Source organism: Saccoglossus kowalevskii, chromosome 9 (genome assembly GCF_978046115.1).
Source record: "Saccoglossus kowalevskii chromosome 9, keSacKowa6.1, whole genome shotgun sequence".
In the NCBI taxonomy this organism is placed as follows: Eukaryota; Metazoa; Hemichordata; class Enteropneusta; family Harrimaniidae; genus Saccoglossus; species Saccoglossus kowalevskii.
Window position 1 is genome coordinate 15,686,208 of NC_140649.1, and position 23,400 is coordinate 15,709,607.

General features: G+C 40.7%; 33 non-coding genes across 33 annotated transcripts; all 33 read right to left on the minus strand.

Annotated features, from left to right (window-relative positions):
• Nucleotides 1-584: 584 nt before the first annotated feature.
• On the minus strand, nucleotides 585-656 carry TRNAE-CUC (transfer RNA glutamic acid (anticodon CUC)). The gene has a single exon. It is a non-coding gene; the product is annotated as a tRNA-Glu (tRNA).
• A 505-nt stretch (nucleotides 657-1,161) lies between these two features.
• Nucleotides 1,162-1,233, minus strand: TRNAE-UUC (transfer RNA glutamic acid (anticodon UUC)). Its single transcript has one exon. It is a non-coding gene; the product is annotated as a tRNA-Glu (tRNA).
• Nucleotides 1,234-2,033: 800 nt separating this feature from the next.
• Nucleotides 2,034-2,105, minus strand: TRNAE-UUC (transfer RNA glutamic acid (anticodon UUC)). Its single transcript has one exon. It is a non-coding gene; the product is annotated as a tRNA-Glu (tRNA).
• Nucleotides 2,106-2,742: 637 nt separating this feature from the next.
• On the minus strand, nucleotides 2,743-2,814 carry TRNAE-UUC (transfer RNA glutamic acid (anticodon UUC)). The gene has a single exon. It is a non-coding gene; the product is annotated as a tRNA-Glu (tRNA).
• A 1,099-nt stretch (nucleotides 2,815-3,913) lies between these two features.
• Nucleotides 3,914-3,985, minus strand: TRNAE-CUC (transfer RNA glutamic acid (anticodon CUC)). The gene has a single exon. It is a non-coding gene; the product is annotated as a tRNA-Glu (tRNA).
• Nucleotides 3,986-4,203: 218 nt separating this feature from the next.
• On the minus strand, nucleotides 4,204-4,275 carry TRNAE-UUC (transfer RNA glutamic acid (anticodon UUC)). The gene has a single exon. It is a non-coding gene; the product is annotated as a tRNA-Glu (tRNA).
• A 1,099-nt stretch (nucleotides 4,276-5,374) lies between these two features.
• Nucleotides 5,375-5,446, minus strand: TRNAE-CUC (transfer RNA glutamic acid (anticodon CUC)). Its single transcript has one exon. It is a non-coding gene; the product is annotated as a tRNA-Glu (tRNA).
• Nucleotides 5,447-5,664: 218 nt separating this feature from the next.
• Nucleotides 5,665-5,736, minus strand: TRNAE-UUC (transfer RNA glutamic acid (anticodon UUC)). The gene has a single exon. It is a non-coding gene; the product is annotated as a tRNA-Glu (tRNA).
• Nucleotides 5,737-6,246: 510 nt separating this feature from the next.
• Nucleotides 6,247-6,318, minus strand: TRNAE-CUC (transfer RNA glutamic acid (anticodon CUC)). The gene has a single exon. It is a non-coding gene; the product is annotated as a tRNA-Glu (tRNA).
• A 219-nt stretch (nucleotides 6,319-6,537) lies between these two features.
• Nucleotides 6,538-6,609, minus strand: TRNAE-CUC (transfer RNA glutamic acid (anticodon CUC)). The gene has a single exon. It is a non-coding gene; the product is annotated as a tRNA-Glu (tRNA).
• A 510-nt stretch (nucleotides 6,610-7,119) lies between these two features.
• TRNAE-UUC (transfer RNA glutamic acid (anticodon UUC)) lies at nucleotides 7,120-7,191 on the minus strand. Its single transcript has one exon. It is a non-coding gene; the product is annotated as a tRNA-Glu (tRNA).
• Nucleotides 7,192-8,576: 1,385 nt separating this feature from the next.
• TRNAE-CUC (transfer RNA glutamic acid (anticodon CUC)) lies at nucleotides 8,577-8,648 on the minus strand. The gene has a single exon. It is a non-coding gene; the product is annotated as a tRNA-Glu (tRNA).
• A 219-nt stretch (nucleotides 8,649-8,867) lies between these two features.
• On the minus strand, nucleotides 8,868-8,939 carry TRNAE-CUC (transfer RNA glutamic acid (anticodon CUC)). Its single transcript has one exon. It is a non-coding gene; the product is annotated as a tRNA-Glu (tRNA).
• Nucleotides 8,940-9,157: 218 nt separating this feature from the next.
• TRNAE-UUC (transfer RNA glutamic acid (anticodon UUC)) lies at nucleotides 9,158-9,229 on the minus strand. Its single transcript has one exon. It is a non-coding gene; the product is annotated as a tRNA-Glu (tRNA).
• Nucleotides 9,230-9,739: 510 nt separating this feature from the next.
• On the minus strand, nucleotides 9,740-9,811 carry TRNAE-CUC (transfer RNA glutamic acid (anticodon CUC)). Its single transcript has one exon. It is a non-coding gene; the product is annotated as a tRNA-Glu (tRNA).
• Nucleotides 9,812-10,030: 219 nt separating this feature from the next.
• Nucleotides 10,031-10,102, minus strand: TRNAE-CUC (transfer RNA glutamic acid (anticodon CUC)). Its single transcript has one exon. It is a non-coding gene; the product is annotated as a tRNA-Glu (tRNA).
• Nucleotides 10,103-10,612: 510 nt separating this feature from the next.
• On the minus strand, nucleotides 10,613-10,684 carry TRNAE-UUC (transfer RNA glutamic acid (anticodon UUC)). The gene has a single exon. It is a non-coding gene; the product is annotated as a tRNA-Glu (tRNA).
• Nucleotides 10,685-11,479: 795 nt separating this feature from the next.
• On the minus strand, nucleotides 11,480-11,551 carry TRNAE-CUC (transfer RNA glutamic acid (anticodon CUC)). The gene has a single exon. It is a non-coding gene; the product is annotated as a tRNA-Glu (tRNA).
• A 505-nt stretch (nucleotides 11,552-12,056) lies between these two features.
• On the minus strand, nucleotides 12,057-12,128 carry TRNAE-UUC (transfer RNA glutamic acid (anticodon UUC)). The gene has a single exon. It is a non-coding gene; the product is annotated as a tRNA-Glu (tRNA).
• Nucleotides 12,129-13,634: 1,506 nt separating this feature from the next.
• On the minus strand, nucleotides 13,635-13,706 carry TRNAE-CUC (transfer RNA glutamic acid (anticodon CUC)). Its single transcript has one exon. It is a non-coding gene; the product is annotated as a tRNA-Glu (tRNA).
• An 804-nt stretch (nucleotides 13,707-14,510) lies between these two features.
• TRNAE-CUC (transfer RNA glutamic acid (anticodon CUC)) lies at nucleotides 14,511-14,582 on the minus strand. Its single transcript has one exon. It is a non-coding gene; the product is annotated as a tRNA-Glu (tRNA).
• A 1,379-nt stretch (nucleotides 14,583-15,961) lies between these two features.
• On the minus strand, nucleotides 15,962-16,033 carry TRNAE-CUC (transfer RNA glutamic acid (anticodon CUC)). Its single transcript has one exon. It is a non-coding gene; the product is annotated as a tRNA-Glu (tRNA).
• Nucleotides 16,034-17,127: 1,094 nt separating this feature from the next.
• TRNAE-CUC (transfer RNA glutamic acid (anticodon CUC)) lies at nucleotides 17,128-17,199 on the minus strand. Its single transcript has one exon. It is a non-coding gene; the product is annotated as a tRNA-Glu (tRNA).
• A 1,379-nt stretch (nucleotides 17,200-18,578) lies between these two features.
• On the minus strand, nucleotides 18,579-18,650 carry TRNAE-CUC (transfer RNA glutamic acid (anticodon CUC)). The gene has a single exon. It is a non-coding gene; the product is annotated as a tRNA-Glu (tRNA).
• A 790-nt stretch (nucleotides 18,651-19,440) lies between these two features.
• Nucleotides 19,441-19,512, minus strand: TRNAE-CUC (transfer RNA glutamic acid (anticodon CUC)). Its single transcript has one exon. It is a non-coding gene; the product is annotated as a tRNA-Glu (tRNA).
• Nucleotides 19,513-20,021: 509 nt separating this feature from the next.
• On the minus strand, nucleotides 20,022-20,093 carry TRNAE-CUC (transfer RNA glutamic acid (anticodon CUC)). The gene has a single exon. It is a non-coding gene; the product is annotated as a tRNA-Glu (tRNA).
• A 233-nt stretch (nucleotides 20,094-20,326) lies between these two features.
• Nucleotides 20,327-20,398, minus strand: TRNAE-CUC (transfer RNA glutamic acid (anticodon CUC)). Its single transcript has one exon. It is a non-coding gene; the product is annotated as a tRNA-Glu (tRNA).
• A 214-nt stretch (nucleotides 20,399-20,612) lies between these two features.
• TRNAE-CUC (transfer RNA glutamic acid (anticodon CUC)) lies at nucleotides 20,613-20,684 on the minus strand. Its single transcript has one exon. It is a non-coding gene; the product is annotated as a tRNA-Glu (tRNA).
• Nucleotides 20,685-20,902: 218 nt separating this feature from the next.
• Nucleotides 20,903-20,974, minus strand: TRNAE-CUC (transfer RNA glutamic acid (anticodon CUC)). Its single transcript has one exon. It is a non-coding gene; the product is annotated as a tRNA-Glu (tRNA).
• Nucleotides 20,975-21,188: 214 nt separating this feature from the next.
• Nucleotides 21,189-21,260, minus strand: TRNAE-CUC (transfer RNA glutamic acid (anticodon CUC)). The gene has a single exon. It is a non-coding gene; the product is annotated as a tRNA-Glu (tRNA).
• Nucleotides 21,261-22,062: 802 nt separating this feature from the next.
• On the minus strand, nucleotides 22,063-22,134 carry TRNAE-CUC (transfer RNA glutamic acid (anticodon CUC)). The gene has a single exon. It is a non-coding gene; the product is annotated as a tRNA-Glu (tRNA).
• A 219-nt stretch (nucleotides 22,135-22,353) lies between these two features.
• On the minus strand, nucleotides 22,354-22,425 carry TRNAE-CUC (transfer RNA glutamic acid (anticodon CUC)). Its single transcript has one exon. It is a non-coding gene; the product is annotated as a tRNA-Glu (tRNA).
• A 214-nt stretch (nucleotides 22,426-22,639) lies between these two features.
• TRNAE-CUC (transfer RNA glutamic acid (anticodon CUC)) lies at nucleotides 22,640-22,711 on the minus strand. Its single transcript has one exon. It is a non-coding gene; the product is annotated as a tRNA-Glu (tRNA).
• Nucleotides 22,712-23,400: the final 689 nt, after the last annotated feature.

Sequence of the window (23,400 nt, forward strand, 5' to 3'; positions counted from 1 at the left end):
AAACAGGTGTTCCCACACCGGGAATTGAACCCGGGCCTTCGCGGTGAAAGCGCCGAATCCTAACCACTAGACCATATGGGACGATGACATTGGAAGGCGATTCCTATTTATCGGGAAAACACAAGTATGGCATGCAATCGGCTACTTCTGACATGAACTGCACGTCGTGTATTACATATTCTCTTGTAATCAAGCCAACAAATACGAGAGGCCAATTTATATCATTTAATTAAATTGTCTATGAGAATGTTGTACAAGCTGCGATGTTCAACTGACCAGGAATATAAAACTGGTGTTCAAACACCGGGAATTGAACCCGGGCCTTGGCGGTGAGAGCGCCAAATCCTAACCACTAGACCATATGGGATGTTGACGTACGAAGGCGTTTCCTATTTATCGGGAACACATAAGTAAGGCATATAATCGGATACTTGTGAGGTGACATGAACTGAATGTCGAGTATTATATATTCTCTTCTGATGAGACAACAAATACGAGAGGCCAATCTATATTTTTTAATTAAATTGTCTCTGAGAATTTTGTAAAGCTGCGATGTTCAACTGACCAGGAATCTAAAACAGGTGTTCCCACACCGAGAATTGAACCCGGGCCTTGGCGGTGAGAGCGCCAAATCCTAACCACTAGACCATATGGGACGATGACATTTGAAGGCGTTTCCTATTTATCGGGAAAACACAGGTATGGCATGCAATCGGATACTTCTGACATGAACTGCACGTCGTGTATTACATATTCTCTTGTAATCAAGCCAACAAATACGAGAGGCCAATTTATATCTTTTAAATAAATTGTCTATGAGAATTGTGTACAAGCTGCGATGTTCAACTGACCAGGAATATAAAACTGGTGTTCTCACACCGGGAAATGAACCCGGGCCATGGCGGTGAGAGCGCCAAATCCTAACCACTAGATGATATGGGACGTTGACGTATGAAGGCGTTTCCTATTTATCGGGAACACATAAGTAAGGCATATAATCTGATACATGTGACGTGACATGAACTGAATGTCGAGTATTATATATTCTCTTGTAATCAAGCCAACAAATACGAGAGGCCAATTTATATCTTTTAATTAAATTGTCTATGATAATTTTGTACAAGCTGCGATGTTCAACTGACCAGGAATCTAAAACAGATGTTCCCACACCGGGAATTGAACCCGGGCCTTGGCGGTGAAAGCGCCAAATCCTAACCACTAGACCATATGGGACGTTGACGTATGAAGGCGTTTCCTATTTATCGGGAACACATAAGTAAGGCATATAATCTGAACTTGTGACGTGACATGAACTGAATGTCGAGGATAATATATTCTCTTGTACTCAAGCCAACAAATACGAGAGGCCAATTTATATCTTTTAATTAAATTGTCTATGAGAATGTTGTACAAGCTGCGATGTTCAACTGACCAGGAATATAAAACTGGTGTTCTCACACCGGGAAATGAACCCGGGCCATGGCGGTGAGAGCGCCAAATCCTAACCACTAGATCATATGGGATGTTGACGTATGAAGGCGTTTCCTATTTATCGGGAACACATAAGTAAGGCATATAATCTGATACTTGTGACGTGACATGAACTGAATGTCGAGTATTATATATTCTCTTGTGATCGAGCCAACAAATACGAGAGGCCAATTTATATCTTTTAATTAAATTGTCTATGAGAATTTTGTACAAGCTGCGATGTTCAACTGACCAGGAATATAAAACTGGTGTTCTCACACCGGGAAATGAACCCGGGCCATGGCGGTGAGAGCGCCAAATCCTAACCACTAGATGATATGGGACGTTGACGTATGAAGGCGTTTCCTATTTATCGGGAACACGTAAGTAAGGCATATAATCTGATACTTATGACGTGACATGAACTGAATGTCGAGTATTATATATTCTCTTGTAATCAAGCCAACAACTACGAGAGGCCAATTTATATCTTTTAATTAAATTGTCTATGATAATTTTGTACAAGCTGCGATGTTCAACTGACCAGGAATCTAAAACAGATGTTCCCACACCGGGAATTGAACCCGGGCCTTGGCGGTGAAAGCGCCAAATCCTAACCACTAGACCATATGGGACATTGACGTATGAAGGCGTTTCCTATTTATCGGGAACACATAAGTAAGGCATTGTCATGTGGTCGGCCTTGGTTTTAATATGAGTTTTCCAGTATCATCACAAGACATGTTGTAATCTGCTAAAATTGTCCGAACTCTTGCTGTAATTATTGACGGTGCAACTACTCTTTTATGTATGTATAATCTGATACTTGTGACGTGACATGAATTGAATGTCGAGGATAATATATTCTCTTGTACTCAAGCCAACAAATACGAGAGGCCAATTTATATCTTTTAATTAAATTGTCTATGAGAATGTTGTACAAGCTGCGATGTTCAACTGACCAGGAATATAAAACTGGTGTTCTCACACCGGGAAATGAACCCGGGCCATGGCGGTGAGAGCGCCAAATCCTAACCACTAGATCATATGGGACGTTGACGTATGAAGGCGTTTCCTATTTATCGGGAACACATAAGTAAGGCATATAATCTGATACATGTGACGTGACATGAACTGAATGTCGAGTATTATATATTCTCTTGTGATCGAGCCAACAAATACGAGAGGCCAATTTATAACTTTTAATTAAATTGTCTATGAGAATTTTGTACAAGCTGCGATGTTCAACTGACCAGGAATCTAAAACAGGTGTTCCCACACCGGGAATTGAACCCGAGCCTTGGCGGTGAAAGCGCCAAATCCTAACCACTAGACCATATGGGACGTTGACGTATGAAGGCGTTTCCTATTTATCGGGAACACATAAGTAAGGCATATAATCTGATACTTGTGACGTGACATGAACTGAATGTCGAGTATTATATATTCTCTTGTAATCAAGCCAACAAATACGAGAGGCCAATTTATATCTTTTAATTAAATTGTCTATGAGAATTTTGTACAAGCTGCGATGTTCAACTGACCAGGAATATAAAACTGGTGTTCTCACACCGGGAAATGAACCCAGGCCATGGCGGTGAGAGCGCCAAATCCTAACCACTAGATCATATGGGACGTTGACGTATGAAGGCGTTTCCTATTTATCGGGAACACATAAGTATGGCATATAATCTGATACTTGTGACGTGACATGAACTGAATGTCGAGTATTTTATATTCTCTTGTAATCAAGCCAACAAATAGGAGAGGCCAATTTATATCTTTTAATTAAATTGTCTATGATAATTTTGTACAAGCTGCGATGTTCAACTGACCAGGAATCTAAAACAGATGTTCCCACACCGGGAATTGAACCCGGGCCTTGGCGGTGAAAGAGCCAAACCCTAACCACTAGACCATATGGAACGTTGACGTATGAAGGCGTTTCCTATTTATCGGGAACACATAAGTAAGGCATATAATCTGATACTTGTGACGTGACATGAACTGAATGTCGAGGATAATATATTCTCTTGTACTCAAGCCAACAAATACGAGAGGCCAATTTATATCTTTTAATTAAATTGTCTATGAGAATGTTGTACAAGCTGCGATGTTCAACTGACCAGGAATATAAAACTGGTGTTCTCACACCGGGAAATGAACCCGGGCCATGGCGGTGAGAGCGCCAAATCCTAACCACTAGATCATATGGGACGTTGACGTATGAAGACGTTTCCTATTTATCGGGAACACATAAGTAAGGCATATAATCGTATACTTGTGACGTGACGTGACATGAACTGAATGTCGTGAATTATATATATTCTCTTGTGATCGAGCCAACAAATACGAGAGGCCAATTTATATCATTTAATTAAATTTTCTATGAGAATGTTGTACAAGCTGCGATGTTCAACTGACCAGGAATATAAAACAGGTGTTCCCACACCGGGAATTGAACCCGGGCCTTGGCGGTGAGAGCGCCAAATCCTAACCACTAGATCATATGGGACGTTGACGTATGAAGGCGTTTCCTATTTATCGGGAACACATAAGTAAGGCATATAATCTGATACTTGTGACGTGACATGAACTGAATGCCGAGTATTATATATTCTCTTCTGATGAGACAACAAATACGAGAGGCCAATTTATATCTTTTACTTAAATTGTCTATGAGAATTTTGTACAAGCTGCTATGTTCAACTGACCAGGAATCTAAAACAGGTGTTCCCACACCGGGAATTGAACCCGAGCCTTGGCGGTGAAAGCGCCAAATCCTAACCACTAGACCATATGGGACGTTGACGTATGAAGGCGTTTCCTATTTATCGGGAACACATAAGTAAGGCATATAATCTGATACTTGTGACGTGACATGAACTGAATGTCGAGTATTATATATTCTCTTGTAATCAAGCCAACAAATACGAGAGGCCAATTTATATCTTTTAATTAAATTGTCTATGAGAATTTTGTACAAGCTGCGATGTTCAACTGACCAGGAATATAAAACTGGTGTTCTCACACCGGGAAATGAACCCAGGCCATGGCGGTGAGAGCGCCAAATCCTAACCACTAGATCATATGGGACGTTGACGTATGAAGGCGTTTCCTATTTATCGGGAACACATAAGTATGGCATATAATCTGATACTTGTGACGTGACATGAACTGAATGTCGAGTATTTTATATTCTCTTGTAATCAAGCCAACAAATAGGAGAGGCCAATTTATATCTTTTAATTAAATTGTCTATGATAATTTTGTACAAGCTGCGATGTTCAACTGACCAGGAATCTAAAACAGATGTTCCCACACCGGGAATTGAACCCGGGCCTTGGCGGTGAAAGAGCCAAACCCTAACCACTAGACCATATGGAACGTTGACGTATGAAGGCGTTTCCTATTTATCGGGAACACATAAGTAAGGCATATAATCTGATACTTGTGACGTGACATGAACTGAATGTCGAGGATAATATATTCTCTTGTACTCAAGCCAACAAATACGAGAGGCCAATTTATATCTTTTAATTAAATTGTCTATGAGAATGTTGTACAAGCTGCGATGTTCAACTGACCAGGAATATAAAACTGGTGTTCTCACACCGGGAAATGAACCCGGGCCATGGCGGTGAGAGCGCCAAATCCTAACCACTAGATCATATGGGACGTTGACGTATGAAGACGTTTCCTATTTATCGGGAACACATAAGTAAGGCATATAATCGTATACTTGTGACGTGACGTGACATGAACTGAATGTCGTGAATTATATATATTCTCTTGTGATCGAGCCAACAAATACGAGAGGCCAATTTATATCATTTAATTAAATTTTCTATGAGAATGTTGTACAAGCTGCGATGTTCAACTGACCAGGAATATAAAACAGGTGTTCCCACACCGGGAATTGAACCCGGGCCTTGGCGGTGAGAGCGCCAAATCCTAACCACTAGATCATATGGGACGTTGACGTATGAAGGCGTTTCCTATTTATCGGGAACACATAAGTAAGGCATATAATCTGATACTTGTGACGTGACATGAACTGAATGCCGAGTATTATATATTCTCTTCTGATGAGACAACAAATACGAGAGGCCAATTTATATCTTTTACTTAAATTGTCTATGAGAATTTTGTACAAGCTGCTATGTTCAACTGACCAGGAATCTAAAACAGGTGTTCCCACACCGGGAATTGAACCCGGGCCTTGGCGGTGAAAGCGCCAAATCCTAACCACTAGACCATATGGGACGTTGACGTATGAAGGCGTTTCCTATTTATCGGGAACACATAAGTAAGGCATATAATCTGATACTTGTGACGTGACATGAACTGAATGTCGAGTATTATATATTCTCTTGTAATCAAGCCAACAAATACGAGAGGCCAATTTATATCTTTTAATTAAATTGTCTATGAGAATGTTGTACAAGCTGCGATGTTCAACTGACCAGGAATATAAAACTGGTGTTCTCACACCGGGAAATGAACCCGGGCCATGGCAGTGAGAGCGCCAAATCCTAACCACTAGATCATATGGGACGTTGACGTATGAAGGCGTTTCCTATTTATGGGGAACACATAAGTAAGGCATATAATCTGATACTTGTGACGTGACATGAACTGAATGTCGAGTATTATATATTCTCTTGTAATCAAGCCAACAAATACTTGAGGCCAATTTATATCTTTTAATTAAATTGTCTATGATAATTTTGTACAAGCTGCGATGTTCAACTGACCAGGAATCTAAAACAGATGTTCCCACACCGGGAATTGAACCCGGGCCTTGGCGGTGAGAGCGCCAAATCCTAACCACTAGACTATATGGGACGATGACATTTGAAGGCGTTTCCTATTTATCGGGAAAACACAAGTATGGCATGCAATCGGATACTTGTGATGTGACATGAACTGAATGTCGAGTATTCTATATTCCCTTGTGATCGAGCCAACAAATACGAGAGGCCAATTTATATCATTTAATTAAATTTTCTATGAGAATGTTGTACAAGCTGCGATGTTCAACTGACCAGGAATATAAAACAGGTGTTCCCACACCGGGAATTGAACCCGGGCCTTGGCGGTGAGAGCGCCAAATCCTAACCACTAGATCATATGGGACGTTGACGTATGAAGGCGTTTCCTATTTATCGGGAACACATAAGTAAGGCATATAATCTGATACTTGTGACGTGACATGAACTGAATGTCGAGTATTATATATTCTCTTGTAATCAAGCCAACAAATACGAGAGGCCAATTTATATCTTTTAATTAAATTGTCTATGAGAATGTTGTACAAGCTGCGATGTTCAACTGACCAGGAATATAAAACTGGTGTTCTCACACCGGGAAATGAACCCGGGCCATGGCGGTGAGAGCGCCAAATCCTAACCACTAGATCATATGGGACGTTGACGTATGAAGGCGTTTCCTATTTATCGGGAACACATAAGTAAGGCATATAATCTGATACTTGTGACGTGACATGAACTGAAAGTCGAGTATTATATATTCTCTTGTAATCAAGCCAACAAATACTTGAGGCCAATTTATATCTTTTAATTAAATTGTCTATGATAATTTTGTACAAGCTGCGATGTTCAACTGACCAGGAATCTAAAACAGATGTTCCCACACCGGGAATTGAACCCGGGCCTTGGCGGTGAAAGCGCCAAATCCTAACCACTAGACCATATGGGACGTTGACGTATGAAGGCGTTTCCTATTTATCGGGAACACATAAGTAAGGCATATAATCTGATACTTGTGACGTGACATGAACTGAATGTCGAGGATAATATATTCTCTTGTACTCAAGCCAACAAATACGAGAGGCCAATTTATATCTTTTAATTAAATTGTCTATGAGAATGTTGTACAAGCTGCGATGTTCAACTGACCAGGAATCTAAAACAGGTGTTCCCACACCGGGAATTGAACCCGGGCCTTCGCGGTGAAAGCGCCGAATCCTAACCACTAGACCATATGGGACGATGACATTGGAAGGCGATTCCTATTTATCGGGAAAACACAAGTATGGCATGCAATCGGATACTTCTGACATGAACTGCACGTCGTGTATTACATATTCTCTTGTAATCAAGCCAACAAATACGAGAGGCCAATTTATATCATTTAATTAAATTGTCTATGAGAATGTTGTACAAGCTGCGATGTTCAACTGACCAGGAATATAAAACTGGTGTTCAAACACCGGGAATTGAACCCGGGCCTTGGCGGTGAGAGCGCCAAATCCTAACCACTAGATCATATGGGACGTTGACGTATGAAGGCGTTTCCTATTTATCGGGAACACATAAGTAAGGCATATAATCTGATACTTGTGACGTGACATGAACTGAATGTCGAGTATTTTATATTCTCTTGTAATCAAGCCAACAAATAGGAGAGGCCAATTTATATCTTTTAATTAAATTGTCTATGATAATTTTGTACAAGCTGCGATGTTCAACTGACCAGGAATCTAAAACAGATGTTCCCACACCGGGAATTGAACCCGGGCCTTGGCGGTGAAAGAGCCAAATCCTAACCACTAGACCATATGGAACGTTGACGTATGAAGGCGTTTCCTATTTATCGGGAACACATAAGTAAGGCATATAATCTGATACTTGTGACGTGACATGAACTGAATGTCGAGGATAATATATTCTCTTGTACTCAAGCCAACAAATACGAGAGGCCAATTTATATCTTTTAATTAAATTGTCTATGAGAATGTTGTACAAGCTGCGATGTTCAACTGACCAGGAATATAAAACTGGTGTTCTCACACCGGGAAATGAACCCGGGCCATGGCGGTGAGAGCGCCAAATCCTAACCACTAGATCATATGGGACGTTGACGTATGAAGACGTTTCCTATTTATCGGGAACACATAAGTAAGGCATATAATCGTATACTTGTGACGTGACGTGACATGAACTGAATGTCGTGAATTATATATATTCTCTTGTAATCAAGCCAACAAATACGAGAGGCCAATTTATATCTTTTAAATAAATTGTCTATGAGAATATTGTACAAGCTGCGATGTTCAACTGACCAGGAATCTAAAACAGGTGTTCCCACACCGGGAATTGAACCCGGGCCTTAGCGGTGAGAGCGCCAAATCCTAACCACTAGACTATATGGGACGATGACATTTGAAGGCGTTTCCTATTTATCGGGAAAACACAAGTATGGCATGCAATCGGATACTTGTGATGTGACATGAACTGAATGTCGAGTATTCTATATTCCCTTGTGATCGAGCCAACAAATACGAGAGGCCAATTTATATCATTTAATTAAATTTTCTATGAGAATGTTGTACAAGCTGCGATGTTCAACTGACCAGGAATATAAAACAGGTGTTCCCACACCGGGAATTGAACCCGGGCCTTGGCGGTGAGAGCGCCAAATCCTAACCACTAGATCATATGGGACGTTGACGTATGAAGGCGTTTCCTATTTATCGGGAACACATAAGTAAGGCATATAATCTGATACTTGTGACGTGACATGAACTGAATGCCGAGTATTATATATTCTCTTCTGATGAGACAACAAATACGAGAGGCCAATTTATATCTTTTACTTAAATTGTCTATGAGAATTTTGTACAAGCTGCTATGTTCAACTGACCAGGAATCTAAAACAGGTGTTCCCACACCGGGAATTGAACCCGGGCCTTGGCGGTGAAAGCGCCAAATCCTAACCACTAGACCATATGGGACGTTGACGTATGAAGGCGTTTCCTATTTATCGGGAACACATAAGTAAGGCATATAATCTGATACTTGTGACGTGACATGAACTGAATGTCGAGTATTATATATTCTCTTGTAATCAAGCCAACAAATACGAGAGGCCAATTTATATCTTTTAATTAAATTGTCTATGAGAATGTTGTACAAGCTGCGATGTTCAACTGACCAGGAATATAAAACTGGTGTTCTCACACCGGGAAATGAACCCGGGCCATGGCAGTGAGAGCGCCAAATCCTAACCACTAGATCATATGGGACGTTGACGTATGAAGGCGTTTCCTATTTATCGGGAACACATAAGTAAGGCATATAATCTGATACTTGTGACGTGACATGAACTGAATGTCGAGTATTATATATTCTCTTGTAATCAAGCCAACAAATACTTGAGGCCAATTTATATCTTTTAATTAAATTGTCTATGATAATTTTGTACAAGCTGCGATGTTCAACTGACCAGGAATCTAAAACAGATGTTCCCACACCGGGAATTGAACCCGGGCCTTGGCGGTGAGAGCGCCAAATCCTAACCACTAGACTATATGGGACGATGACATTTGAAGGCGTTTCCTATTTATCGGGAAAACACAAGTATGGCATGCAATCGGATACTTGTGATGTGACATGAACTGAATGTCGAGTATTCTATATTCCCTTGTGATCGAGCCAACAAATACGAGAGGCCAATTTATATCATTTAATTAAATTTTCTATGAGAATGTTGTACAAGCTGCGATGTTCAACTGACCAGGAATATAAAACAGGTGTTCCCACACCGGGAATTGAACCCGGGCCTTGGCGGTGAGAGCGCCAAATCCTAACCACTAGATCATATGGGACGTTGACGTATGAAGGCGTTTCCTATTTATCGGGAACACATAAGTAAGGCATATAATCTGATACTTGTGACGTGACATGAACTGAATGTCGAGTATTATATATTCTCTTGTAATCAAGCCAACAAATACGAGAGGCCAATTTATATCTTTTAATTAAATTGTCTATGAGAATGTTGTACAAGCTGCGATGTTCAACTGACCAGGAATATAAAACTGGTGTTCTCACACCGGGAAATGAACCCGGGCCATGGCGGTGAGAGCGCCAAATCCTAACCACTAGATCATATGGGACGTTGACGTATGAAGGCGTTTCCTATTTATCGGGAACACATAAGTAAGGCATATAATCTGATACTTGTGACGTGACATGAACTGAAAGTCGAGTATTATATATTCTCTTGTAATCAAGCCAACAAATACTTGAGGCCAATTTATATCTTTTAATTAAATTGTCTATGATAATTTTGTACAAGCTGCGATGTTCAACTGACCAGGAATCTAAAACAGATGTTCCCACACCGGGAATTGAACCCGGGCCTTGGCGGTGAAAGCGCCAAATCCTAACCACTAGACCATATGGGACGTTGACGTATGAAGGCGTTTCCTATTTATCGGGAACACATAAGTAAGGCATATAATCTGATAATTGTGACGTGACATGAACTGAATGTCGAGGATAATATATTCTCTTGTACTCAAGCCAACAAATACGAGAGTCCAATTTATATCTTTTAATTAAATTGTCTATGAGAATGTTGTACAAGCTGCGATGTTCAACTGACCAGGAATCTAAAACAGGTGTTCCCACACCGGGAATTGAACCCGGGCCTTCGCGGTGAAAGCGCCGAATCCTAACCACTAGACCATATGGGACGATGACCTTGGAAGGCGATTCCTATTTATCGGGAAAACACAAGTATGGCATGCAATTGGATACTTCTGACATGAACTGCACGTCGTGTATTACATATTCTCTTGTAATCATGCCAACAAATACGAGAGGCCAATTTATATCATTTAATTAAATTGTCTATGAGAATGTTGTACAAGCTGCGATGTTCAACTGACCAGGAATATAAAACTGGTGTTCAAACACCGGGAATTGAACCCGGGCCTTGGCGGTGAGAGCGCCAAATCCTAACCACTAGACCATATGGGATGTTGACGTACGAAGGCGTTTCCTATTTATCGGGAACACATAAGTAAGGCATATAATCGGATACTTGTGACGTGACATGAACTGAATGTCGAGTATTATATATTCTCTTCTGATAAGACAACAAATACGAGAGGCCAATTTATATTTTTTTAATTAAATTGTCTCTGAGAATTTTGTAAAGCTGCGATGTTCAACTGACCAGGAATCTAAAACAGGTGTTCCCACACCGAGAATTGAACCCGGGCCTTGGCGGTGAGAGCGCCAAATCCTAACCACTAGACCATATGGGACGATGACATTTGAAGGCGTTTCCTATTTATCGGGAAAACACAAGTATGGCATGCAATCGGATACTTCTGACATGAACTGCACGTCGTGTATTACATATTCTCTTGTAATCAAGCCAACAAATACGAGAGGCCAATTTATATCTTTTAATTAAATTGTCTATGAGAATTGTGTACAAGCTGCGATGTTCAACTGACCAGGAATATAAAACTGGTGTTCTCACACCGGGAAATGAACCCGGGCCATGGCGGTGAGAGCGCCAAATCCTAACCACTAGATGATATGGGACGTTGACGTATGAAGGCGTTTCCTATTTATCGGGAACACATAAGTAAGGCATATAATCTGATACTTGTGACGTGACATGAACTGAATGTCGAGTATTATATACTCTCTTGTAATCAAGCCAACAAATACGAGAGGCCAATTTATATCTTTTAATTAAATTGTCTATGATAATTTTGTACAAGCTGCGATGTTCAACTGAACAGGAATCTAAAACAGATGTTCCCACACCGGGAATTGAACCCGGGCCTTGGCGGTGAAAGCGCCAAATCCTAACCACTAGACCATATGGGACGTTGACGTATGAAGGCGTTTCCTATTTATCGGGAACACATAAGTAAGGCATATAATCTGATACTTGTGACGTGACATGAACTGAATGTCGAGGATAATATATTCTCTTGTACTCAAGCCAACAAATACGAGAGGCCAATTTATATCTTTTAATTAAATTGTCTATGAGAATGTTGTACAAGCTGCGATGTTCAACTGACCAGGAATATAAAACTGGTGTTCTCACACCGGGAAATGAACCCGGGCCATGGCGGTGAGAGCGCCAAATCCTAACCACTAGATCATATGGGACGTTGACGTATGAAGGCGTTTCCTATTTATCGGGAACACATAAGTAAGGCATATAATCTGATACTTGTGACGTGACATGAACTGAATGTCGAGTATTATATATTCTCTTGTGATCGAGCCAACAAATACGAGAGGCCAATTTATATCTTTTAATTAAATTGTCTATGAGAATTTTGTACAAGCCGCGATGTTCAACTGACCAGGAATATAAAACTGGTGTTCTCACACCGGGAAATGAACCCGGGCCATGGCGGTGAGAGCGCCAAATCCTAACCACTAGATGATATGGGACGTTGACGTATGAAGGCGTTTCCTATTTATCGGGAACACATAAGTAAGGCATTGTCATGTGGTCGGCCTTGGTTTTAATATGAGTTTTCCAGTATCATCACAAGACATGTTGTAATCTGCTAAAATTGTCCGAACTCTTGCTGTAATTATTGACGATGCAACTACTCTTTTATGTATGTATAATCTGATACTTGTGACGTGACATGAACTGAATGTCGAGGATAATATATTCTCTTGTACTCAAGCCAACAAATACGAGAGGCCAATTTATATCTTTTAATTAAATTGTCTATGAGAATGTTGTACAAGCTGCGATGTTCAACTGACCAGGAATATAAAACTGGTGTTCTCACACCGGGAAATGACCCCGGGCCATGGCGGTGAGAGCGCCAAATCCTAACCACTAGATCATATGGGACGTTGACGTATGAAGGCGTTTCCTATTTATCGGGAACACATAAGTAAGGCATATAATCTGATACTTGTGACGTGACATGAACTGAATGTCGTGAATTATATATATTCTCTTGTAATCAAGCCAACAAATACGAGAGGCCAATTTATATCTTTTAAATAAATTGTCTATGAGAATATTGTACAAGCTGCGATGTTCAACTGACCAGGAATCTAAAACAGGTGTTCCCACACCGGGAATTGAACCCGGGCCTTCGCGATGAAAGCGCCGAATCCTAACCACTAGACCATATGGGACGATGACATTGGAAGGCGATTCCTATTTATCGGGAAAACACAAGTATGGCATGCAATCGGATACTTCTGACATGAACTGCACGTCGTGTATTACATATTCTCTTGTAATAAGGCAACAAATACGAGAGGCCAATTTATATCTTTTAATTAAATTGTCTCTGAGAATTGTATACAAGCTGCGATGTTCAACTGACCAGGGATATAAAACTAGTGTTCCCACACCGGGAATTGAACCCGGGCCTTGGCGGTGAGTGCGCCAAATCCTAACCACTAGACCATATGGGACGTTGACGTATGAAGGCGTTTCCTATTTATCGGGAACACATAAGTAAGGCATATAATCGTATACTTGTGACGTGACGTGACATGAACTGAATGTCGTGAATTATATATATTCTCTTGTAATCAAGCCAACAAATACGAGAGGCCAATTTATATCTTTTAATTAAATTGTCTATGAGAATTTTGTACAAGCTGCGATGTTCAACTGACCAGGAATCTAAAACAGGTGTTCCCACACCGGGAATTGAACCCTGGCCTTCGCGGTGAAAGCGCCGAATCCTAACCACTAGACCATATGGGACGTTGACGTATGAAGGCGTTTCCTATTTATCGGGAACACATAAGTAAGGCATATAATCTGATACTTGTGATGTGACATGAACTGAATGTCGTGAATTATATATATTCTCTTGTAATCAAGCCTACAAATACGAGAGGCCAATTTATATCTTTTAAATAAACTGTCTATGAGAATTTTGTACAAGCTGCGATGTTCAACTGACCAGGAATCTAAAACAGGTGTTCCCACACCGGGAATTGAACCCGGGCCTTCGCGGTGAAAGCGCCGAATCCTAACCACTAGACCATATGGGACGATGACATTGGAAGGCGATTCCTATTTATCGGGAAAACACAAGTATGGCATGCAATCGGATACTTCTGACATGAACTGCACGTCGTGTATTACATATTCTCTTGTAATAAGGCAACAAATACGAGAGGCCAATTTATATATTTTAAATAAATTGTCTCTGAGAATTGTATACAAGCTGCGATGTTCAACTGACCAGGAATATTAAACTGGTGTTCCCACACCGGGAATTGAACCCGGGCCTTGGCGGTGAGAGCGCCAAATCCTAACCACTAGACCATATGGGATGTTGACGTATGAAGGCATTTCCTATTTATCGGGAAAACACAAGTATGGCATGCAATCGGCTACTTCTGACATGAACTGCACGTCGTGTATTACATATTCTCTTGTAATCAAGCCAACAAATACGAGAGGCCAATTTATATCATTTAATTAAATTGTCTATGAGAATGTTGTACAAGCTGCGATGTTCAACTGACCAGGAATATAAAACTGTTGTTCAAACACCGGGAATTGAACCCGGGCCTTGTCGGTGAGAGCGCCAAATCCTAACCACTAGACCATATGGGATGTTGACGTATGAAGGCGTTTCCTATTTATCGGGAACACATAAGTAAGGCATATAATCTGATACTTGTGACGTGACATGAACTGAATGTCGAGGATAATATATTCTCTTGTACTCAAGCCAACAAATACGAGAGGCCAATTTATATCTTTTAATTAAATTGTCTATGAGAATGTTGTACAAGCTGCGATGTTCAACTGACCAGGAATATAAAACTGGTGTTCTCACACCGGGAAATGAACCCAGGCCATGGCGGTGACAGCGCCAAATCCTAACCACTAGATCATATGGGACGTTGTCGTATGAAGGCGTTTCCTATTTATCGGGAACACATAAGTAAGGCATATAATCTGATACTTGTGACGTGACATGAACTGAATGTCGAGTATTATATATTCTCTTGTAATCAAGCCAACAAATACGAGAGGCCAATTTATATCTTTTAATTAAATTGTCTATGAGAATGTTGTACAAGCTGCGATGTTCAACTGACCAGGAATATAAAACTGGTGTTTTCACACCGGGAAATGAACCCGGGCCATGGCGGTGAGAGCGCCAAATCCTAACCACTAGATCATATGGGACGTTGACGTATGAAGGCGTTTCCTGTTTATCGGGAACACATAAGTAAGGCATATAATCGTATACTTGTGACGTGACGTGACATGAACTGAATGTCGTGAATTAAATATATTCTCTTGTAATCAAGCCAACAAATACGAGAGGCCAATTTATATCTTTTAATTAAATTGTCTATGAGAATTTTGTACAAGCTGCGATGTTCAACTGACCAGGAATCTAAAACTGGTGTTCCCACACCGGGAATTGAACCCGGGCCTTCGCGGTGAAAGCGCCGAATCCTAACCACTAGACCATATGGGACGATGACATTGGAAGGCGATTCCTATTTATCGGGAAAACACAAGTATGGCATGCAATCGGATACTTCTGACATGAACTGCACGTCGTGTATTACATATTCTCTTGTAATAAGGCAACAAATACGAGAGGCCAATTTATATCTTTTAATTAAATTGTCTCTGAGAATTGTATACAAGCTGCGATGTTCAACTGACCAGGAATATTAAACTGGTGTTCCCACACCGGGAATTGAACCCGGGCCTTGGCGGTGAGAGCGCCAAATCCTAACCACTAGACCATATGGGATGTTGACGTATGAAGGCATTTCCTATTTATCGGGAAAACACAAGTATGGCATGCAATCGGCTACTTCTGACATGAACTGCACGACGTGTATTACATATTCTCTTGTAATCAAGCCAACAAATACGAGAGGCCAATTTATATCATTTAATTAAATTGTCTATGAGAATGTTGTACAAGCTGCGATGTTCAACTGACCAGGAATATAAAACTGGTGTTCAAACACCGGGAATTGAACCCGGGCCTTGGCGGTGAGAGCGCCAAATCCTAACCACTAGACCATATGGAATGTTGACGTATGAAGGCGTTTCCTATTTATCGGGAACACATAAGTAAGGCATATAATCTGATACTTGTGACGTGACATGAACTGAATGTCGAGGATAATATATTCTCTTGTACTCAAGCCAACAAATACGAGAGGCCAATTTATATCTTTTAATTAAATTGTCTATGAGAATGTTGTACAAGCTGCGATGTTCAACTGACCAGGAATATAAAACTGGTGTTCTCACACCGGGAAATGAACCCAGGCCATGGCGGTGACAGCGCCAAATCCTAACCACTAGATCATATGGGACGTTGTCGTATGAAGGCGTTTCCAATTTATCGGGAACACATAAGTAAGGCATATAATCTGATACTTGTGACGTGACATGAACTGAATGTCGAGTATTATATATTCTCTTGTAATCAAGCCAACAAATACGAGAGGCCAATTTATATCTTTTAATTAAATTGTCTATGAGAATGTTGTACAAGCTGCGATGTTCAACTGACCAGGAATATAAAACTGGTGTTTTCACACCGGGAAATGAACCCGGGCCATGGCGGTGAGAGCGCCAAATCCTAACCACTAGATCATATGGGACGTTGTCGTATGAAGGCGTTTCCTATTTATCGGGAACACATAAGTAAGGCATATAATCGTATACTTGTGACGTGACGTGACATGAACTGAATGTCGTGAATTATATATATTCTCTTGTAATCAAGCCAACAAATACGAGAGGCCAATTTATATCTTTTAATTAAATTGTCTATGAGAATTGTATACAAGCTGCGATGTTCAACTGACCAGGAATATTAAACTGGTGTTCCCACACCGGGAATTGAACCCGGGCCTTGGCGGTGAGAGCGCCAAATCCTAACCACTAGACCATATGGGATGTTGACGTATGAAGGCATTTCCTATTTATCGGGAAAACACAAGTATGGCATGCAATCGGCTACTTCTGACATGAACTGCACGTCGTGTATTACATATTCTCTTGTAATCAAGCCAACAAATACGAGAGGCCAATTTATATCATTTAATTAAATTGTCTATGAGAATGTTGTACAAGCTGCGATGTTCAACTGACCAGGAATATAAAACTGGTGTTCAAACACCGGGAATTAAACCCGGGCCTTGGCGGTGAGAGCGCCAAATCCTAACCACTAGACCATATGGGATGTTGACGTATGAAGGCGTTTCCTATTTATCGGGAACACATAAGTAAGGCATATAATCTGATACTTGTGACGTGATATGAACTGAATGTCGAGGATAATATATTCTCTTGTACTCAAGCCAACAAATACGAGAGGCCAATTTATATCTTTTAATTAAATTGTCTATGAGAATGTTGTACAAGCTGCGATGTTCAACTGACCAGGAATATAAAACTGGTGTTCTCACACCGGGAAATGAACCCAGGCCATGGCGGTGACAGCGCCAAATCCTAACCACTAGATCATATGGGACGTTGTCGTATGAAGGCGTTTCCTATTTATCGGGAACACATAAGTAAGGCATATAATCTGATACTTGTGACGTGACATGAACTGAATGTCGAGTATTATATATTCTCTTGTAATCAAGCCAACAAATACGAGAGGCCAATTTATATCTTTTAATTAAATTGTCTATGAGAATGTTGTACAAGCTGCGATGTTCAACTGACCAGGAATATAAAACTGGTGTTTTCACACCGGGAAATGAACCCGGGCCATGGCGGTGAGAGCGCCAAATCCTAACCACTAGATCATATGGGACGTTGACGTATGAAGGCGTTTCCTGTTTATCGGGAACACATAAGTAAGGCATATAATCGTATACTTGTGACGTGACGTGACATGAACTGAATGTCGTGAATTATATATATTCTCTTGTAATCAAGCCAACAAATACGAGAGGCCAATTTATATCTTTTAATTAAATTGTCTATGAGAATTTTGTACAAGCTGCGATGTTCAACTGACCAGGAATCTAAAACTGGTGTTCCCACACCGGGAATTGAACCCGGGCCTTCGCGGTGAAAGCGCCGAATCCTAACCACTAGACCATATGGGACGATGACATTGGAAGGCGATTCCTATTTATCGGTAAAACACAAGTATGGCATGCAATCGGATACTTCTGACATGAACTGCACGTCGTGTATTACATATTCTCTTGTAATAAGGCAACAAATACGAGAGGCCAATTTATATCTTTTAATTAAATTGTCTCTGAGAATTGTATACAAGCTGCGATGTTCAACTGACCAGGAATATTAAACTGGTGTTCCCACACCGGGAATTGAACCCGGGCCTTGGCGGTGAGAGCGCCAAATCCTAACCACTAGACCATATGGGATGTTGACGTATGAAGGCATTTCCTATTTATCGGGAAAACACAAGTATGGCATGCAATCGGCTACTTCTGACATGAACTGCACGTCGTGTATTACATATTCTCTTGTAATCAAGCCAACAAATACGAGAGGCCAATTTATATCATTTAATTAAATTGTCTATGAGAATGTTGTACAAGCTGCGATGTTCAACTGACCAGGAATATAAAACTGGTGTTCAAACACCGGGAATTGAACCCGGGCCTTGGCGGTGAGAGCGCCAAATCCTAACCACTAGACCATATGGGATGTTGACGTATGAAGGCGTTTCCTATTTATCGGGAACACATAAGTAAGGCATATAATCGGATACTTGTGACGTGACATGAACTGAATGTCGAGTATTATATATTCTCTTCTGATGAGACAACAAATACGAGAGGCCAATTTATATTTTTTAATTAAATTGTCTCTGAGAATTTTGTACAAGCTGCGATGTTCAACTGACCAGGAATCTAAAACAGGTGTTCCCACACCGAGAATTGAACCCGGGCCTTGGCGGTGAGAGCGCCAAATCCTAACCACCAGACCATATGGGACGATGACTTTTGAAGGCGTTTCCTATTTATCGGGAAAACACAAGTATGGCATGCAATCGGATACTTCTGACATGAACTGCACGTCGTGTATTACATATTCTCTTGTAATCAAGCCAACAAATACGAGAGGCCAATTTTTATCATTTAATTAAACTTTCTATGAGAATGTTGTACAAGCTGCGATGTTCAACTGACCAGGAATATAAAACTGGTGTTCCCACACCGGGAATTGAACCCGGGCCTTGGCGGTGAGAGCGCCAAATCCTAACCACTAGACCATATGGGATGTTGACGTATGAAGTCATTTCCTATTTATCGGGAACACATAAGTAAGGCATATAATCTGATACTTGTGACGTGACATGAACTGAATGTCGAGTATTATATATTCTCTTGTGATCGAGCCAAGAAATACGAGAGGCCAATTTATATCTTATAATTAAATTGTCCATGAGAATTTTGTACAAGCTGCGATGTTCAACTGACCAGGAATATAAAACTGGTGTTCCCACACCGGGAAATGAACCCGGATCATGGTGGTGAGAGCGCGAAATCATGACCACTAGACCATATGGGACGTTGTCGTACGAAGGCGTTTCCTATTTATCGGGAACACATAAGTAAGGCATATAATCGGCTACTTGTGACGTGACATATACTGAATGTCGAGTATTGTATATTCACTTGTAATAAGGCAACAAATGCGAGAGACCAATTTATATCTTTTAATTAAATTGTCTTTGAGAATTTTGTACAAGCTGCGATGTTCAACTGACCAGGAATATAAAACTGGTGTTCCCATACCGGGAATTGAACCCGGGCCTTGGCGGTGAGAGCGCCAAATCCTAACCACTAGATCATATGGGACGTTGACGTATGAAGGCGTTTCCTATTTATCGGGAACACATAAGTAAGGCATATAATCGTATACTTGTGACGTGACGTGACGTGACATGAACTGAATGTCGTGAATTATATATATATTCTCTTGTAATCAAGCCAACAAATACGAGAGGCCAATTTATATCTTTTAATTAAATTGTCTATGAGAATTTTGTACAAGCTGCGATGTTCAACTGACCAGGAATCTAAAACTGGTGTTCCCACACCGGGAATTGAACCCGGGCCTTGGCGGTGAGAGCGCCAAATCCTAACCACTAGACCATATGGGATGTTGACGTATGAAGGCATTTCCTATTTATCGGGAAAACACAAGTATGGCATGCAATCGGCTACTTCTGACATGAACTGCACGTCGTGTATTACATATTCTCTTGTAATCAAGCCAACAAATACGAGAGGCCAATTTATATCATTTAATTAAATTGTCTATGAGAATGTTGTACAAGCTGCGATGTTCAACTGACCAGGAATATAAAACTGGTGTTCAAACACCGGGAATTGAACCCGGGCCTTGGCGGTGAGAGCGCCAAATCCTAACCACTAGACCATATCGGATGTTGACGTATGAAGGCGTTTCCTATTTATCGGGAACACATAAGTAAGGCATATAATCGGATACTTGTGACGTGACATGAACTGAATGTCGAGTATTATATATTCTCTTCTGATGAGACAACAAATACGAGAGGCCAATTTATATCATTTAATTAAACTTTCTATGAGAATGTTGTACAAGCTGCGATGTTCAACTGACCAGGAATATAAAACTGGTGTTACCACACCGGGAATTGAACCCGGGCCTTGGCGGTGAGAGCGCCAAATCCTAACCACTAGACCATATGGGACGATGACTTTTGAAGGCGTTTCCTATTTATCGGGAAAACACAAGTATGGCATGCAATCGGATACTTCTGACATGAACTGCACGTCGTGTATTACATATTCTCTTGTAATCAAGCCAACAAATACGAGAGGCCAATTTATATCTCATAATTAAATTGTCTATGAGAATTTTGTACAAGCTGCGATGTTCAACTGACCAGGAATATAAAACTGGTGTTCCCACACCGGGAAATGAACCCGGGCCTTGGCGGTGAGAGCGCCAAATCCTAACCACTAGACCATATGGGATGTTGACGTATGAAGTCATTTCCTGTTTATCGGGAACACATAAGTAAGGCATATAATCTGATACTTGTGACGTGACATGAACTGAATGTCGAGTATTATATATTCTCTTGTAATCAAGCCAACAAATACGAGAGGCCAATTTATATCTTTTAATTAAATTGTCTATGAGAATGTTGTACAAGCTGCGATGTTCAACTGACCAGGAATATAAAACTGGTGTTTTCACACCGGGAAATGAACCCGGGCCATGGCGGTGAGAGCGCCAAATCCTAACCACTAGATCATATGGGACGTTGACGTATGAAGGCGTTTCCTATTTATCGGGAACACATAAGTAAGGCTTATAATCGTATACTTGTGACGTGACGTGACATGAACTGAATGTCGTGAATTATATATATTCTCTTGTAATCAAGCCAACAAATACGAGAGGCCAATTTATATCTTTTAATTAAATTGTCTATGAGAATTTTGTACAAGCTGCGATGTTCAACTGACCAGGAATCTAAAACTGGTGTTCCCACACCGGGAATTGAACCCGGGCCTTCGCGGTGAAAGCGCCGAATCCTAACCACTAGACCATATGGGACGATGACATTGGAAGGCGATTCCTATTTATCGGGAAAACACAAGTATGGCATGCAATCGGATACTTCTGACATGAACTGCACGTCGTGTATTACATATTCTCTTGTAATAAGGCAACAAATACGAGAGGCCAATTTATATCTTTTAATTAAATTGTCTCTGAGAATTGTATACAAGCTGCGATGTTCAACTGACCAGGAATATAAAACTGGTGTTCCCACACCGGGAATTGAACCCGGGCCTTGGCGGCGAGAGCGCCAAATCCTAACCACTAGACCATATGGGACGTTGTCGTATGAAGGCGTTTCCTATTTATCGGGAACACATAAGTAAGGCATATAATCTGATACTTGTGACGTGACATGAACTGAATGTCGAGTATTATATATTCTCTTGTGATCGAGCCAATAAATACGAGAGGCCAATTTATATCTTTTAATTAAATTGTCTATGAGAATTTTGTACAAGCTGCGATGTTCAACTGACCAGGAATATAAAACTGGTGTTCCCATACCGGGAATTGAACCCGGGCCTTGGCGGTGAGAGCGCCAAATCCTAACCACTAGACCATATGGGATTTTGACTTTTGAAGGCGTTTCCTATTTATCGGGAAAACACAAGTATGGCATGCAATCGGATACTTCTGACATGAACTGCACGTCGTGTATTACATATTCTCTTGTAATCAAGCCAACAAATACGAGAGGCCAATTTATATCATTTAATTAAACTTTCTATGAGAATGTTGTACAAGCTGCGATGTTCAACTGACCAGGAATATAAAACTGGTGTTCCCATACCGGGAATTGAACCCGGGCCTTGGCGGTGAGAGCGCCAAATCCTAACCACTAGACCATATGAGATGTTGACGTATGAAGTCATTTCCTATTTATCGGGAACACATAAGTAAGGCATATAATCTGATACTTGTGACGTGACATGAACTGAATGTCGAGTAATATATGTTCTCTTGTGATCGAGCCAATAAATACGAGAGGCCAATTTATATCTTATAATTAAATTGTCTATGAGAATTTTGTACAAGCTGCGATGTTCAACTGACCAGGAATATAAAACTGGTGTTCCCACACCGGGAAATGAACCCGGATCATGGTGGTGAGAGCGCGAAATCATGACCACTAGACCATATGGGACGTTGTCGTATGAAGGCGTTTCCTATTTATCGGGAACACATAAGTAAGGCATATAATCTGATACTTGTGACGAGACATGAACTGAATGTCGAGTATTATATATTCTCTTCTGATGAGACAACAAATACGAGAGGCCAATTTATATCTTTTAATTAAATTGTCTATGAGAATTTTGTACAAGCTGCGATGTTCAACTGACCAGGAGTCTAAAACAGGTGTTCCCACACCGGGAATTGAATCCGGGCCTTGGCGGTGAAAGCGCCAAATCCTAACCACTAGACCATATGGGACGATGACATTAGAAGGCGTTTCCTATTTATCGGGAAAACACAAGTATGGCATGCAATCGGATACTTCTGACATGAACTGCACATCGTGTATTACATATTCTCTTGTAA